General features: G+C 38.4%; 1 protein-coding gene across 1 annotated transcript in view; it reads left to right on the plus strand.

The window, feature by feature from the left end:
• sl (small wing phospholipase C gamma 1) overlaps positions 1-14,953 on the plus strand; it is a 546,737-nt gene that overhangs the window by 186,603 nt on the left and 345,181 nt on the right. The window lies entirely within an intron of this gene.

Consider the following 14,953-nt stretch of genomic DNA (forward strand, 5'->3'; position numbering starts at 1 on the left):
CTGAAATAAAAATGTTTCTATACCATGAAAAACATTGCAATCTCAACAGACACTATACTGCAGAAGCAAGAAAAACAAATAGCTCTGTTTATCATGGGACATTTACAGTCCATGTACTATATTTAGCAGCAATTAGTGTAATTAGAGACAACTGGAATGATACTCGTAATGGGAAAAACTCTTCCCTCCCTCCTGCATGCATGCAAGCAAAACAGATTTATTGTAGTAGTACTAAACATAGCTAACTAAACACATTTGTCCTAACATCCTCTTTGAAGTTTTCTGTTCAGAAAATACATATAACAGTTGTTTATAATGCAATCATTGGATACAGAAAGCACATAAATTATGTAAAGCAAAATGATCAATATGGGAATATATATATAAAAACCTTGAAATCAGTTTGAATTGCATTTGAGATATTCACTATCATTCAGACACTTCACAAATGCTAATTTTATAAATAAAATTCTACCGAAAAAGTTGCAACTAACATGCCATATAAGCTTTGTGAAAATGCGACTACTCTACGTGGAAACAGTACACATGCTCTGAAGCTAGTTCCCTCCAGCCAGAAGTTTACACACATAAAGACACTGTCCACTACAAACATGTTAATAGCCACCATTCACAATGGAAATACCAGGATGATGATGCATGTGGAGAAAGGTTAGGCTGACATCAATAATATGTTTGATTTTTGACTCCAAAGATATATCTATTTTTAAATCAGGAAGATGAGGTACAGAAACTAACCTTGATCTATGTTTTACAAGAGACACCTTTGGAAACACACTGTCCATTACGAAACAGGTACTTTCACACTTCCTACTCTCCTAACATTGACCCATACTACTGAAAGTTGGCATCCAAATACAAGCTATTCATTCTTCACAACTGCTTCATCGGAATTTTACCAAGGCTAATTTGGAAAGAATTTTCTATTGAGCTAGATAAAAAAAAAATATTTTATTACTATTTCTGATCTCAAGTCAGAAACTGAGAGATTTGTGAATATGATCATAGCCACAGCAAAAAACATGACCCACAATGATCTTGTATAGAATATATCCAGAGATAGAATGACATATGTGGAAAACTGTATAATGACTACCAAGAGAGTAGATAAACAGATGTGACCAATAATGAATTAGTTGAAGTTAGAAACAGTAGGTGGAATGAGACAATTTGAATTTCAAAAAACTAGTCAGAAAGCATGGTTGGTTCCTTATTAAAAAAACTGGGTGGCACCTCACATTATATCCAACCCAAAGCTGAAGTCACTCCAAATCAAATATCCAGTCATCTAATCAAAATGTCTAGATCCAAGTCAGATCATTATCGCTCTATATAGAAATGTTGGATATTAAAGATCCAACATTTCAAAGCCGAATATATGTAGAAACTTTAGAAGTTTCGAAATTGTGACCAGAGAGCTTATGAAAATACGATACGATCCTCAGCATCAGAGTTTCCCTAGCTTGCACTACTTAAGACAAAGCACACTGTCCAGGTGTCTGTATATTTGTCTTTTATTAGTTCATTTGATAAAGGTTTTCAGTCCTGACATTTGTTTTGACATTGGTTGGTTCTCTTCAGAGACCAGGCAGAAACCTTAAGAGAGCAAAAACTCAGTGCCAAAGCAATCCTATATCAGAGAGTTATATTTTTCCTAAGTGAACTATTGATCAGTGCATAATAGTAATTACTACTATGCATTTAGACCTGAAAATTTGACTAATGTTCTTATTTTGTAATTTAATTTCCTTTTTAAATCTTGTAAGTTTTGTATGTATGTTCTAAATCATATAATTTTGTATGTGATGCCATAAGCTAAATAAATAAATAAATCTTGCCTTTTTTGACTTTTGTTTTGGTAACACCAATTATGTTAACTACACAGTGAGACTACTGAACTTTGAAAAACATTCAGCAGGATATCACATGGAATTCTGTTGCATGAATTGGATCAAATTCTGGTGGATGTGAAGCTGGTGATATGGATGATGGACAGACATAGCATAGCATAGCATACAGGGGAATTGAATCCATGAGAAGACAAGTGACTAGTGGTGTACTGCAAGGCTCTGTACTTGAGCCACAAATGATACAGGAAATGATTTAAGGGGGAATATTAAGTTGTTTGCTGACTGTGCAAAACTGGAAAGAGCAGTAGTTTTTTTTTTTTATTTATTTCGTATGATGATACAATGATGATGACACAATGGCTGTGAGTTCCTTTTACAGGGAGGTACAGCACCACTCATTCCCCCCTATTTTTTATCTGGGCTCTGGACTGGCATAGCTGACGAATGAGACCTATGGCTAGTGGGACCATCTTAAGTATTCCTGACTGTAATCCATGTGTGTGTTCACAGGGCTGGTTTGCCTGTTCTGGGGGATGAAAAACCCAAGTTTCCAGCAGAACCCCCCCCCCATCTCCATATGAGACCGGCTAACTCAACTTTCATTAAAAAGATCAGATAAAGGTTCCTCACATCTCGGACAGGAATCGAACCCAGGTCTTTGTGATCAAAGGCCTTCGTCTATACTGACTGAGCTACAGTGGCTCAGAACAGTAGTCATGGAAAATGATATAATGATACTGCAGGGTGCTTAAATCATCTGGCAGTATGGACAAAGAATAACAGCTAGCAGTTAATGTGGCAAAGTGTAAGGTAATGAATGCACTTTGAGAAGAAAGATCACAAGCTGCTTACTATGCTGATGGAGCCATAGGACACCAAAGGTAATTGATGAGCCAAATTATTTGAGGGTGGATGTGGACAGGGAGTCCACATCCACCCTCAAATTTAGAAGGCATCTCTTGCAAAGATGGATAAAGCTCATCAGATTACTTGGATTGAAGAACATACTGACAAGCAGGGATAGGAGGTTATTATTATTCCTCTTTTATAAGGCTTTAATAAAGTCACATTTGGACTGCTGCACAAAGATCTAGTTACCTGGATTCCTTAGGCCAGGGGTGGCCAACCTTTTATTGTTCAAGCGTCAATTTTTTTAATTTTTTAGTTAAGATGCGCCATACAAACTTATACCACTTTTCAGACCTTTTAAAATATGGTAATATGGATATATTTAACAGTTATGCATAAATGATTTATTATATATATGGTAATATAGACACTTTTAGCAGTTTTAAATAAACAAATTTCATATAAAGACAAGATAAACATTAATTATTTTATTGAGACTTTTGAAATTGCTTTGCTTTTGCTAAGCTTGTAATGTTTGGAGTTAAATCAGTTACAGAAAGCATCAAACAGTTTTTCAAATTTGAATCAGTCAGTCCCGACCGTAGTTTGTTCTTAATCATTTTCATTGATGAAAATGCTTGTTTGCATCTGTATGTAGTTCCAAAACAACAGATATAACTCTGAGCAAATTTTCTCAGTTCTGGAAAATGTTCACAGGGCAACGATCGCCAGAAATTAATTATATCAGAAACATCTGGGAGTAATGGAAGTTCATTAAATTTCATTTTCAATAAAGAATTGGTTTTGAGTAATAAATAAGTTCAATAAGTTCCATTTGTATGTTACTAGGTATCGTCAAGATTTTTTGTTCAGTAAGTGAAAAGGAATTTATAAATGCAAGTATGCAGTCTTCTTCTTCAGCAAAATCGCTAAAACGACTGTTAAAGAACTCTTGCAATAATCTGAGTTTCTCAGTATATTCTGTAAAGTTGCCATTATCTTCAACAGATTCACTATGTTCTTTTATGTGGAAATTGACTTAAATCCACGTTTTCTAACTGGGAGATGAACAGCTTTAATTTAATTTTGAATGCACTAATGTCATTTACTAAGCTAGGAAACAATTTGTTCTTGCCCTGCAGTTCCAAATTTAGATCATTGAGGTGGCTGGTAAAATCAACTAAAAATGCTAACTCAAATAGCCATTTCTCATCACACAACAGTGCTTTTTCCTCATGCAGCTCATCCTTCTCTTCCAGAAAATTACGAACACTTTCTTTCAGCTTCCAAAATCTACTGAGAACTTGTCCTTCAGAAAGCCAGTGCACCTCACAATGAAGGATGAGATCACCATATTCCATATATAGCAGTTCACAATATTCTCTGAATTCTTTTCTGTTTAACAAAGTTTAACCAAATTTATTATACTCTAACCAAGTGAAAAATAAACTTTCAACATCTTTCTCTAAATCCAGAGTAATTTATTAAAAAAAGGGTGGCACACCATTTGGCAACTTCTATAGGTAGAGATGACCTTGCTAATGCTTCTGCCTGGTATCTCCACTTGGGCCTGGCTCCCATTAAAGAGACCTCAATAAAGGTCAAAACTAGTCTGGGTAGTGGCCCTTCCCTTAATGCATAACATTAGACATATCCGCAAGGAGATGTGTTTTGCATTATGGGAGATACTGAGATAGGCGTGTTGGTAGCTTGCTCCACCTTTGCAAGGAGTTGCCCTGGTGTTGTACCACCTTACCCCAGTCCTGAAGATACTTTCAGGCGCAAACTTTGTTGTTTGCTCACACTTGGATAAAGGATTAAACCAAATTTATTATAAAAGCAAAGAGTTAATGAATACAATTTATAGAAGTTGACAACAACATTTCTAGTTTATTTATTTATCAAAGCAATTAACCATCTTAGCTGCCTGTCAGCATTTATAACATTTCATCATAATACATTAATTTCCATAAATTAAGAAACAAAGAAAAAAATTGCAATAACTTAGGAGCAAAAGGAAACAAATATATGAAAGTCAGGTATATTATTTAAAAATTGATGCTGAGTCTAGTTATTGTATGCAGATGGTAGTGCTGTCAGCAGTATGTGCAATGGAGCCACAGCATAAAAGTGGATGTTTTGGAGTGGTTTTCTATTTTGAGAACAAGGCATTTCAAATTTTGGATATGAAATCCATATCCAAAATTCTTGGATATTCCATATTCAGGAATTTTGGATATGGCTGCAAGACATCCTTTAACCTATGAATTCATTTGGCAAGCCATCAAAAGACTAAAGGCCAGCCAAAGTCCAGTGAAAATGGCCAGATAATTGCATGTGTTATTCGGTGGTTCACAGACTGTGAAACCAATCCAGCAGTCACAACACCATCCCAGAGATATGATGAAGGAAGGACATCCACTACAACCACAGTGGATGACTAATAACTCCAGTCATATTGTTGCTGGCCTAGTTGGCCGAGTTAGCATATCCGCTCTCCAGCCAAAAGGCTGCGGGTTCGAATCCTGCCATGGGCATGGATGTTTGTGATTGTCTGTGAAAGCACCAGTGGTGGTAATTGGCGGTAGATGGCGTTGGTGTTAGATGATGAAGGTTGGTGGAGTAGTGAAATGAAGAGTTGTAGAGTTGATGCCCTCCCTTGATGAGTCTTTGGACTCCCTGGAAGTGTGGTATAATACTAATATTGTTGCCAAAAGAGGAGTGCCTCTCCAAATCGGCTACAGGGACATTGGTATCTGCTTCCAGTGTGTTTGCAAAAGGTTTCATGAAAGCAGTCTGTATGCTAGGTAATGGGGATAGGAGCATGCAGACAGGTACTCTGCATGCTCCTATCCCCATGTCACAGGAAGGAATGTTTGAAATGGGCTAGGCTCCACATCAACTGGACCCAACACTGATAGGGGTTGGTATCAGGTGTGCGCTGATCTAGAAATAACCAAGGATACCTTATCGTCCTTTATCCATGAAAGGACACTTATAGTGGAGGTAGTGATGGTTTGGGGAAGCATCTTGTTGCATGGATGCAGCAACCTGTGTGTGCTTCCTAGTGGAACCATTAATGCTGCACTAATAGAGACACCGTCCTGGACCCCTGTGTTCATTTGTATGCAGGTGCGACAGGAAGGACATTTATCCTACAGGATGATATTCTTGTCCTCATTGAGCAAAGCTTGTGGATCAATATATTCAAAAAGAGATGTATGTATGGATTGGCTAGTCAGGTCTCTGACCTATTGAGCATGTCTGGAATGTACTAGGTAGATGTGTTGCTGCACTCCCCCCCTCCCCCCCCACACACACACCTCACACATACATATACACCCATCCTCCCACCCACCACCATCCCATGTATGGATGGATTGGCTAGTCAGGTCTCTGACCTATTGAGCATGTCTGGAATGTACTAGGTAGATGTGTTGCTGTACCCCCCCCCCCCCCACACACACCTCACACATACATATACACCCATCCTCCCACCCACCACCATCCCAAAATCTTGAGGGATGGTGGTGGGAGGCATTAAATTTGGGAGAGCTTTGCAGGAACATTGGTTGTTATTATCAACTGACCTCCTGGACACCATTATAAACAGGATGAAACATTCTTGTGAGTACTATATTGCTGTGAGGGGTGAAGCACATTCCTTACCGAGGCACTTTGACCATCTCATTTTACCTCTTGTTTTTGACCACTGTCTTATTATTTATATGGGTACTCCATTGGGTCAAAAGACTCATTGTGGGAGACCCAGTCTATCCATTAATATTGTTAATGGATAGACTAGTTTAAAGTATTGAAAAATTTCTTCTGTATCAATCTTATAGCATCTCTTTAGTAACTTATAAGTTTCTATCATCCCCTCTCCTTTGCTGTGAGCTGAACTCTGCAACCCACACACCCTCAATCTATCCTCATAAAGAACATTCCACAGACCTGTCACTAGCTTGGTCACTCATATCTGAATCCTCTCTACCACCTCCGAATCCCCAAAAAATGCAGGTGGCCAAATCTGTGAATAGTAGTCAACAGGCGGCTGAATAATAGCCTTATAAAGAGGAATAATAACCTCCTTATCTTTACTTGTCAATGTGTTCTTCAGCATTCAAGTAATCCTTGGAGGTATTTTGCCTACTTTTGTAATATGTCCTCTTAATTTCAAATCTCTATCCACTATCACCCCCAGATTGCTAGCCTTGTCAATTTCCTATTAACTTATACCATCAATATGATACAAAGTATGTAATCTTTCATCCTAAAGTGCATTATGTTACATTTTAAAGCATTGAATTGATAACCATTGTCCTTTACCCATGCTGCCAACTTATTTAAATCATCCTGTAATATAACTACATCACGTCTATCAAGCTCTCCTTAGTTTTGCATATCAAACAGCTGAGTACTCCCCCCCCCCCATGTACAAATCAAAGAGTAATGTTCCTAGTCCAGAGCCCTGTAGTGCTTCTCTAGTCACCCTCATTGATCTTCATGATACACTACCCTCTGTCTGTCTTTTAATCACCCTCCTATCCATGCCACTGGCCTCATATCCATTCCCATTTACTCCAGTTTATGTAATTGGTTTCCATGTGGTATTCTGTAAAATGTAAAAGCATTTTACAGAATACCACATGTAAATAAATTACTGAGGCAGAACTTGCCTTTTACAAAGTCATGCTGCCTTCTGTAGAGTATCATATTCTTATCCACCCATTCCTGAATTTTACTTTTAACTAACTTTTTCAATATTTTAACCACCACTCTAGAGATACTAATTGGTCTGTAATGTGCTATTTCTGTCTTAGAGACACCTTTATGTAATGGAACTATCTTACCCTCTTCCACTCCCTTAGAACCTTGCCAGAGACTTAGATTAAACAATTTCATCAGAGGCACTGCCAGTCCACTTGCACATTTTCATACCACATGAGCTTGATATACCGTCCAGGCCCACTGCTTTATTCACATTAATATTTTTCAACATACTGAGTACTTCCAGTTCATCTACCTCAATGCTCACATCAGTCTGTTACCTCAGTAACTGCAAGTCACTGCCTGGATGATAGACCCTTGCAAAGTGATCACTTAGTAACTGAACTGTTTCTATCACTTTCCTCTCATCAGCTGCACTGAGAAAAGTGATCTTTCCATAATCATTCTTTCCTCTTACTTGTTATGTAGCAAAAAAAACTCTTTTGGATTTACTTTGGCCTTTAGCTAATTTTTCTCTCTAAATCTGATTTAATGTTCCTTACCATACTAGTCATCCTTCTTATTTGTGCTTTATATTGCTTATGGGCATGCTTATCACCTGGTTGTTTATATTCTTTCCACAATGCTTTTTTTTTTGCAGCTCCTGCTTTATATTGCTAGTCATCCGCTTAATCCCTTCTTGGTTTATCCTCCTGACCCCAGGTATGCACTCTGTTACTGTCTCGCTCAAATAATCCTTGACCACTTCCCATGCACTAATAACATCCATTCCGTGTACTTTCTTATAACATGGCACTGCTCCAAGTTGCCTCCTCCTAAATCTTGCATGGTCACTTTCCTTGATTGAAGGTAGAGTTGCTACTGTAGTACATCAGATCTACTGATACTATTACCAGATCCAACACTCTCAAACCCATGGTCCCTTCCATAATGTGCTGTTTCAGGTAATTATCCCTTAGTAACTGTATAAATTCCATTTCCATTTTGCCATGTGCCCTCTCCTCCTTCCAATCTATATCACCATAGTTGAAGTCTCCCATGTTAATTGGTTGGCCTGCACTCATTGTGCTAATCTGCTAATTCATGTCATCCACATTTTCTTTTGGACCCCCCCTGGTCTATAGCAACAACCAACAATATATTTTGCCCTATTGACCTGTATCTTACACCAGACAACCTCAAATGAACCATTTCCATCAGATCTACAATCTAACTTTTATTATTATTATTATTATTTGACACTTCCAGGGAGTCCAAAGACACTCATCGAGGGAGAGTGTGCCAACAGCATTGAACAATTGGTCCCCTTTCAAATACTAACCGCGCTCAAACTTACTTAACTGAGCCATTAGTAGCAGAGGCTCTACCAATCGACCGACCTTTGCCGGCATGAACTTCTATTTTTTTTGGTTGAAGTTCAGCTATCATTAATAATATCCCTCCTCCTGCCCTATTTCTTCTATCTTCTCTGAAAATACATTATCCATTGCATTCTATTCCTGTAACTATATCATTCTCTGACAACCATGTCTTCCTGATGCCAGTTTTTTTTGGCCAAGTTGTTGTTATTATTATTATTACGGGCAACTCCAGGGAGTCGACAGACTCATCGAGGGAGGCCCTGACATCATGTCAAGAACAACTGTTCGACATTCACAAAGTATCTATCATACCTCGCCTTGAACTCATTCATGGTCGTAGCACCCACAACAGACTCTGGAAGCTTATTCCACTCATTCACCACTCTCCAAGTAAAAAATCTAGCTCTAACTCCCCTGTCAACCATGCTCTTGCCCAGCTTCCATGCATGGCCCCTAGTCCTCCCACCACCCGTCATATTTTCAAAAATATCTTCTGGATCAATCTTATAGAAACCCTTCAGTAATTTGAATGTCTCAATCATATCACCCTTCCTTCGCCTATCATCCAATCTCTGCAACCCACAAATCTTCAGCCTATTCTGATAAGGTTCATTCCACAGACCTACTATCATCTTGGTCACTCGTCTCTGGATCCTCTCCACCTCCTCCCCATCAAGAAGAAACCCTGGCACTTCAATGGGGATGGGGAGGAGGTGGAGAGGATCCAGAGATGAGTGACCAAGATGATAGTAGGTCTGTGGAATGAACCTTATCAGAATAGGTTGAAGATCTGGGCACAGTAGTCTAGATGGGGTCTTATCAAGGCTCATTACAGAGGAAGAATAACTTGTTTGTCTCTGCTTGTTAAAGTATTTTTCAGCAACCAAGTGATTTGATGAGCTGATTTAGCCACTTTTGCAATGTGCCCCCCCCTCCCCTAAACTTCAACTCCCTATCCACCAACACTCCCAAATCCCTGGCCTCATCAATCTCCTTGAGTATGGTTCCACCAATGTGATATACTGCTAACTAATCTTTTCACCCCCAAAATGCATAACCTTACACTTTGCCACATAAATTGACATCCATTTTCCTTAGCCCAGTCCTCCAAACTATTCAAATCATCTTGCAAAATTTTGACATCCTGTGCACTCACTATTGCTCTACCCAACTTTGCATCATTAGCAAACAAGTGAACACTTCCTCTCAGATCCTTTCCTATATTGTTAATGGACAAATTGAAAAGTAGTGGTCCAAGAACAGAACTCTGCGGCACACCACTAGTCACAGGCCTTCTTTTGGACTCTATTCCTGAATAAACCACTCTCTGATATCTCTCCATCAACCACCCTCCTTTCCATCTCACCAACCCTATATCCATCCCCATATGTTGCAATTTACTGATTAGAATTCCATGTGGTATTCTGTCAAAGGCCTTAGCAAGGTCCAGTAGAATCACTGTAAACCCATTACCCTTATCCAGTTCAGCCGTCACTGTGTTATAAAACGTGAGCAAGTTACTGAAGCATGATCTACCTTTCACAAAACCACGTTGTCCCCCATACAGTATCCCATTTTCATCTATCCAATCCTGTATTTTTCTCTTGACTAATTTCTCCAAGACCTTGACAACGATTCTTGATATGCTAATCTGTCGGTAATTTGCAACAGCAATCTTGGAACCTCCTTTATGCAGTGGACCTATTTTCCCCTCTTTCCACCTCCTCGGGACCAACCCAGACCTGAGACTCAAATCAAGCAAAATGGTCAAGGACACTGACAATTATTTAGCCGCTTCGTGTACGACATGAGCTAGTATACCATCCAATCCCATAGAAGTATTGACATTGAGGTTTTGTAATGAACTATTCACCTCCACTTCATTCACCACAATTCCCATATAATCTATGGGTTCATTCATTCCTGCAATGTCACCACCCGGATGATATACTCTTACAAAGTGCTCGCTCAGTAATTCAACTATATCAACTGATTCGGTTACTTCCCTACCATCGGCATTCTTTAAAATCATTCTGCCATATACATTTTTTCTTTTACTTGCAACATATTGAAGAAACTGTTTGGGATTCTCTTTAGCCTGCATGGCTAATGTTCTTTCATAATCCGTTTTTGCTTTTCTTGCCACACTCATTACCCTTCTTGCTTGTGCTTTATACCGTTCATGTGCCTGCTGGTCACCTTTCTCCTTAAATTCCCTCCATAGTTGTTTCTTTTTTTGCAGCTCAAGCTTAATGGTGTTATTCATCCATTTAACCCCAACTTGATGTATTATTTGGACTCTAGGTATACAGTCAGCCATTGCCTCATGCAAACACTTCTTAACTGCCTCCCATGCACTGTCAACATCTAGCCCTTGTAGTTTTACATGCCTGGCATTGAACCAATCAAACTTCTAAGCTTTTCATACTTACCAGCCCGATAATTCCACATGTACCCTGTCTTAATTGTAAATTCCACACCTTTAGCCACCTCCCAAGTCAAGACTCTATGATCACTCTCGCCAATTGGTGGCAACGTGGTCATATTCGTTACAGCCAAATTCCCAGATGCAATTACTAGGTCAAGCACTCTCTGACCCCTAGTATTTTCCATTACTTGCTGTTGCAAGTTGTGCAGATCAATGCTAAAAACTCCTCTCCTTTATTTCTGATACTTCAGGCATTCACGTATATACTTTTCAACATCCCGTTGGATCCACAGTTACCCTTACATAATGTCATTACCTGCCCGTTTTTATTTGAAATCTGGTAAACTTCACCTAGCTTTTCACAATCATTTCTGTGAAGGAATGATTTTGAAGAGCTCATACTTATCTGTTTCAAGGGTTTCTATTTCTGCACAATCATTCCTGCACTGACACTCATTTGTCCCAGGGGAGTGACTAGACATATGCTTGATCGCTCCTCTCTAATATCTCTAGTTTCTCTGGTGTTTCACTTACAAGCTTTCACTGAACAATTTCTCCAGTCACCTAACTCCAAAATCATTTAAGTGCAGTCCATCAGCCATATGCAGATCCTTACATCCATCATATTCACTCCACACATCTATAAACTGCACACCATTCCTCCTGCACCGTCTTCTCATTGGCAGTCATGGTTCTTCTCAATTCTGTCCTGTCATACCGAGGTAGCAGACTCACAATCTTTACATCTTACTCTTACATGTACCCATTTGTTACTGAATTAAATTTTTGATTTACAGTTTTTGCAGATGTTTCTTTGACATTTCATATCATATTACTTTTCATTGAATTGCATAAAAATTCTTCACTCAGTTTTTGAGTTATCATGATTTTCTTTTTGTTCCTTAATTTTTGGAATCTATTGTAGTCTAAAGCATAGAAACAGGAATGACACTTGTTAGACATTGAATGTGATTTTTTTTTTTTTTTTTCTATTTCAGAAAGCAGTAGGCCAGCATAAATTAGAGAAATTTACTGTTTAATGGCAAATTCTGCTGAGATTTCACAACAGTAACAATGCATCATCAGAGTACATACACAGACAGAGAAAAGAAAGCCTATTGTTGTGGCTTGGTGGCTGTGGTTGGAATGTGAGGAAAGCAAAAAATCCTTATGACCAACATGCATAACTTAAGGATGCAATCTGCGAACTAATCTCTCTCTTTACAAAATTGATAGTGAAGACAGAATTGACAAACAATATACATATACTTAATGGTCTTGGTTATCTTAGTGCAATCCTTGTGCTCCTCCAGAGAAGGAAATGTTATCATAATTTTCCTTAATATCTGATAACTTTCTTACTCTTATAATTGCTACTCTGGGTGTGCAGGCAAGCAACTCTGTTGACATTTATTTTCAAGAGCATAACAGTTGCATCTGTTTCATGAAAATAGTCAGTTTTTGCTGACCATGCTGTTAATGCTATGTTGAATTGAGTGAAAGAGAATAATCAAAATTTTAAAGAGATCTAAATGCTATATCCTTATCAGGTTGTATAAGTAGTGTAAATTCATTGTTGTATGAGGCACTTATAAAATGTTCTTATTGAAAGTAATTTTATACCTTTTTTTTCTAAGTTAAGGGGATGGGGCTCTTGTTTTTAAATCTTTTTTTTATTTATGTGATTCCCTCCCATTCAAGGTTGTAAACCTGTTGTACATTAGTATTATGAGCTAAGTGATTTTTTTTTTTTTAAACTTTATTTTAAATATGCTATATTTATTTTTTGTATTTTTAATATAAATCTGGAAACTCTGCTCTTCAGACTAAACATGGAACTTTTTCAGGCTACCTTAGGCTTCTAATAAGCAGCAGTGGCCTCACAGAAGATGAAGAAATTAATTTCCACCTTAAAACATTAGTGAATATTTATGTCCATAGCAGGATTTGAACTTGCAGCCTATTGGTTGGAAAGCAAGTACATTAACCACTCCACTGTTCAGGCTGTCAGATGATGGCCTTGTTGATTTAGCCATCATCTGCATTTTCATTTTATTTATATTCACTTTATTATCAGCTTTCTTTTATTTTTAACATATTTTGAAAATGCACTAACCAGTCACCACTGTGAAACGTCCATAAAATTTATTATGAATTAGTATATTTTTTTTAAACTCAAATGTGATGAACCTTCTATTAATTCATAAAAAACATGGAAATTTTCAAGAAATAAAGAAAAATGTCAGTAATGAACAATGGATTTGGCATGAAAGGTGCAATCAGATTGAAGCATGTAATAGTTAGTTGCTAGGTAGTGTCTAAATCCAGCACTCTATAAAGCTTATAGATACTTCTGTCCAATACCACTCCTTGAAAGCATGACCTTCACTCTTATAGCCATTCATTATCTCTGAAGAAGAAAATAGAATTATTCTTTTTAAAATAATCATGTCCAGTGCTATCCAATAAGGTATCACAACAGTTCCTGTTCTCACTAACAACACAATACACTGCTTGGAAAGAAGTCATTGTACATCCCTATGGGCAAGGTGCATCATGCCATGTAACGAGTCACATGTTTGTAGCCATTATAAATTGGAGGAATATGATGCTCCCAAGTCAGTGCAGTTGTGTCAGGATGAAATGGCTGCGAGAAGGGAACTGACTGAGTTTGAAGAGACGTTGTGGATGCCATTATTGCAGGCCTATCTGTTTTCTGTTCAGCAAATTGGTGACAAATTGAGTCATCCCAGGTCAACAATCAGTGATAACATACCATAGATGGAAGCACAGAGCTTCCATCTATGGTATCAACTGCAAGTACTACCTGCAGTGCACAACCAGCCACACTCACTGAACGTGATCATAGGATACTACAAAGGATAATATGTAAAAACTGCTGTTTGTCAGCAGGTATGTTGAATGTAGAGTTTTAGGCATCGACTGAACATAAATCTGCACAAAAACATTCAGAACCAAGGCTCACAACATGGGTTTCTATGGTAGGATTGCAATATGCAAGCCCCCACTTTGTCCAAACAACCAACATGATCGTTCTCTTCAGTGGTGCAAAGAGCATGTACAGTGGAAGCTTGGAAAGCTGTGTTATGGAGCAACAAATCATGCTACTTTCTCCTGAGTAGGTGGATGGGTGTGGGTGTTTCAGATGCCCAGTGAACGTCTCTTACCAGAGTGCATAACCCCAACTATGAAATTCAAAGGAGGTGGTGGCGGTTCTGTTTTTCCTGGTATGTCCTCAGACTTCTGTTTGTGGTGCCACAAACATAGAACTCTGAAAAGAATCTGAACATTCTGGAGACAATGTAATGCTTCATACTTTGTGGCATTTCTACAGAACTGACCATTCTTTCTTTCAGTAAGACAATGTCATAAGACTGCTTCTGTGATTGTGTGGTTTGTGGACATGATCATCCCCCCCACACTTGACTGGCCTTCACAGAGTCCTGATCTCAACCCTATTGAACATCTGTGGGATGAACTAGAGCATCAAGTGAAGTCAAGGAATGTCCTTCCCACAACAGTCCAGGACCTCATTACATGCCTACAGGAAGAATGGTCCAAAATTCCTATTGGCTGCTATCGTATGCTTGTGGAAAGTATGCCCATAGGATTGCTGCAGTCCTTGCAGTGGAAGGAGGTCCTACATCTTAAGGTGGGTGCCATGTCTGTTTGTTTCTCACACTATGGTGTCCATT

The sequence above is a fragment of the Typopeltis vanoorti genome, chromosome 9, assembly GCF_054136105.1.
Source record: "Typopeltis vanoorti isolate ZY-2024b chromosome 9, IOZ_Tvanoo_1.0, whole genome shotgun sequence".
Lineage (NCBI taxonomy): Eukaryota > Metazoa > Arthropoda > Arachnida > Uropygi > Thelyphonidae > Typopeltis > Typopeltis vanoorti.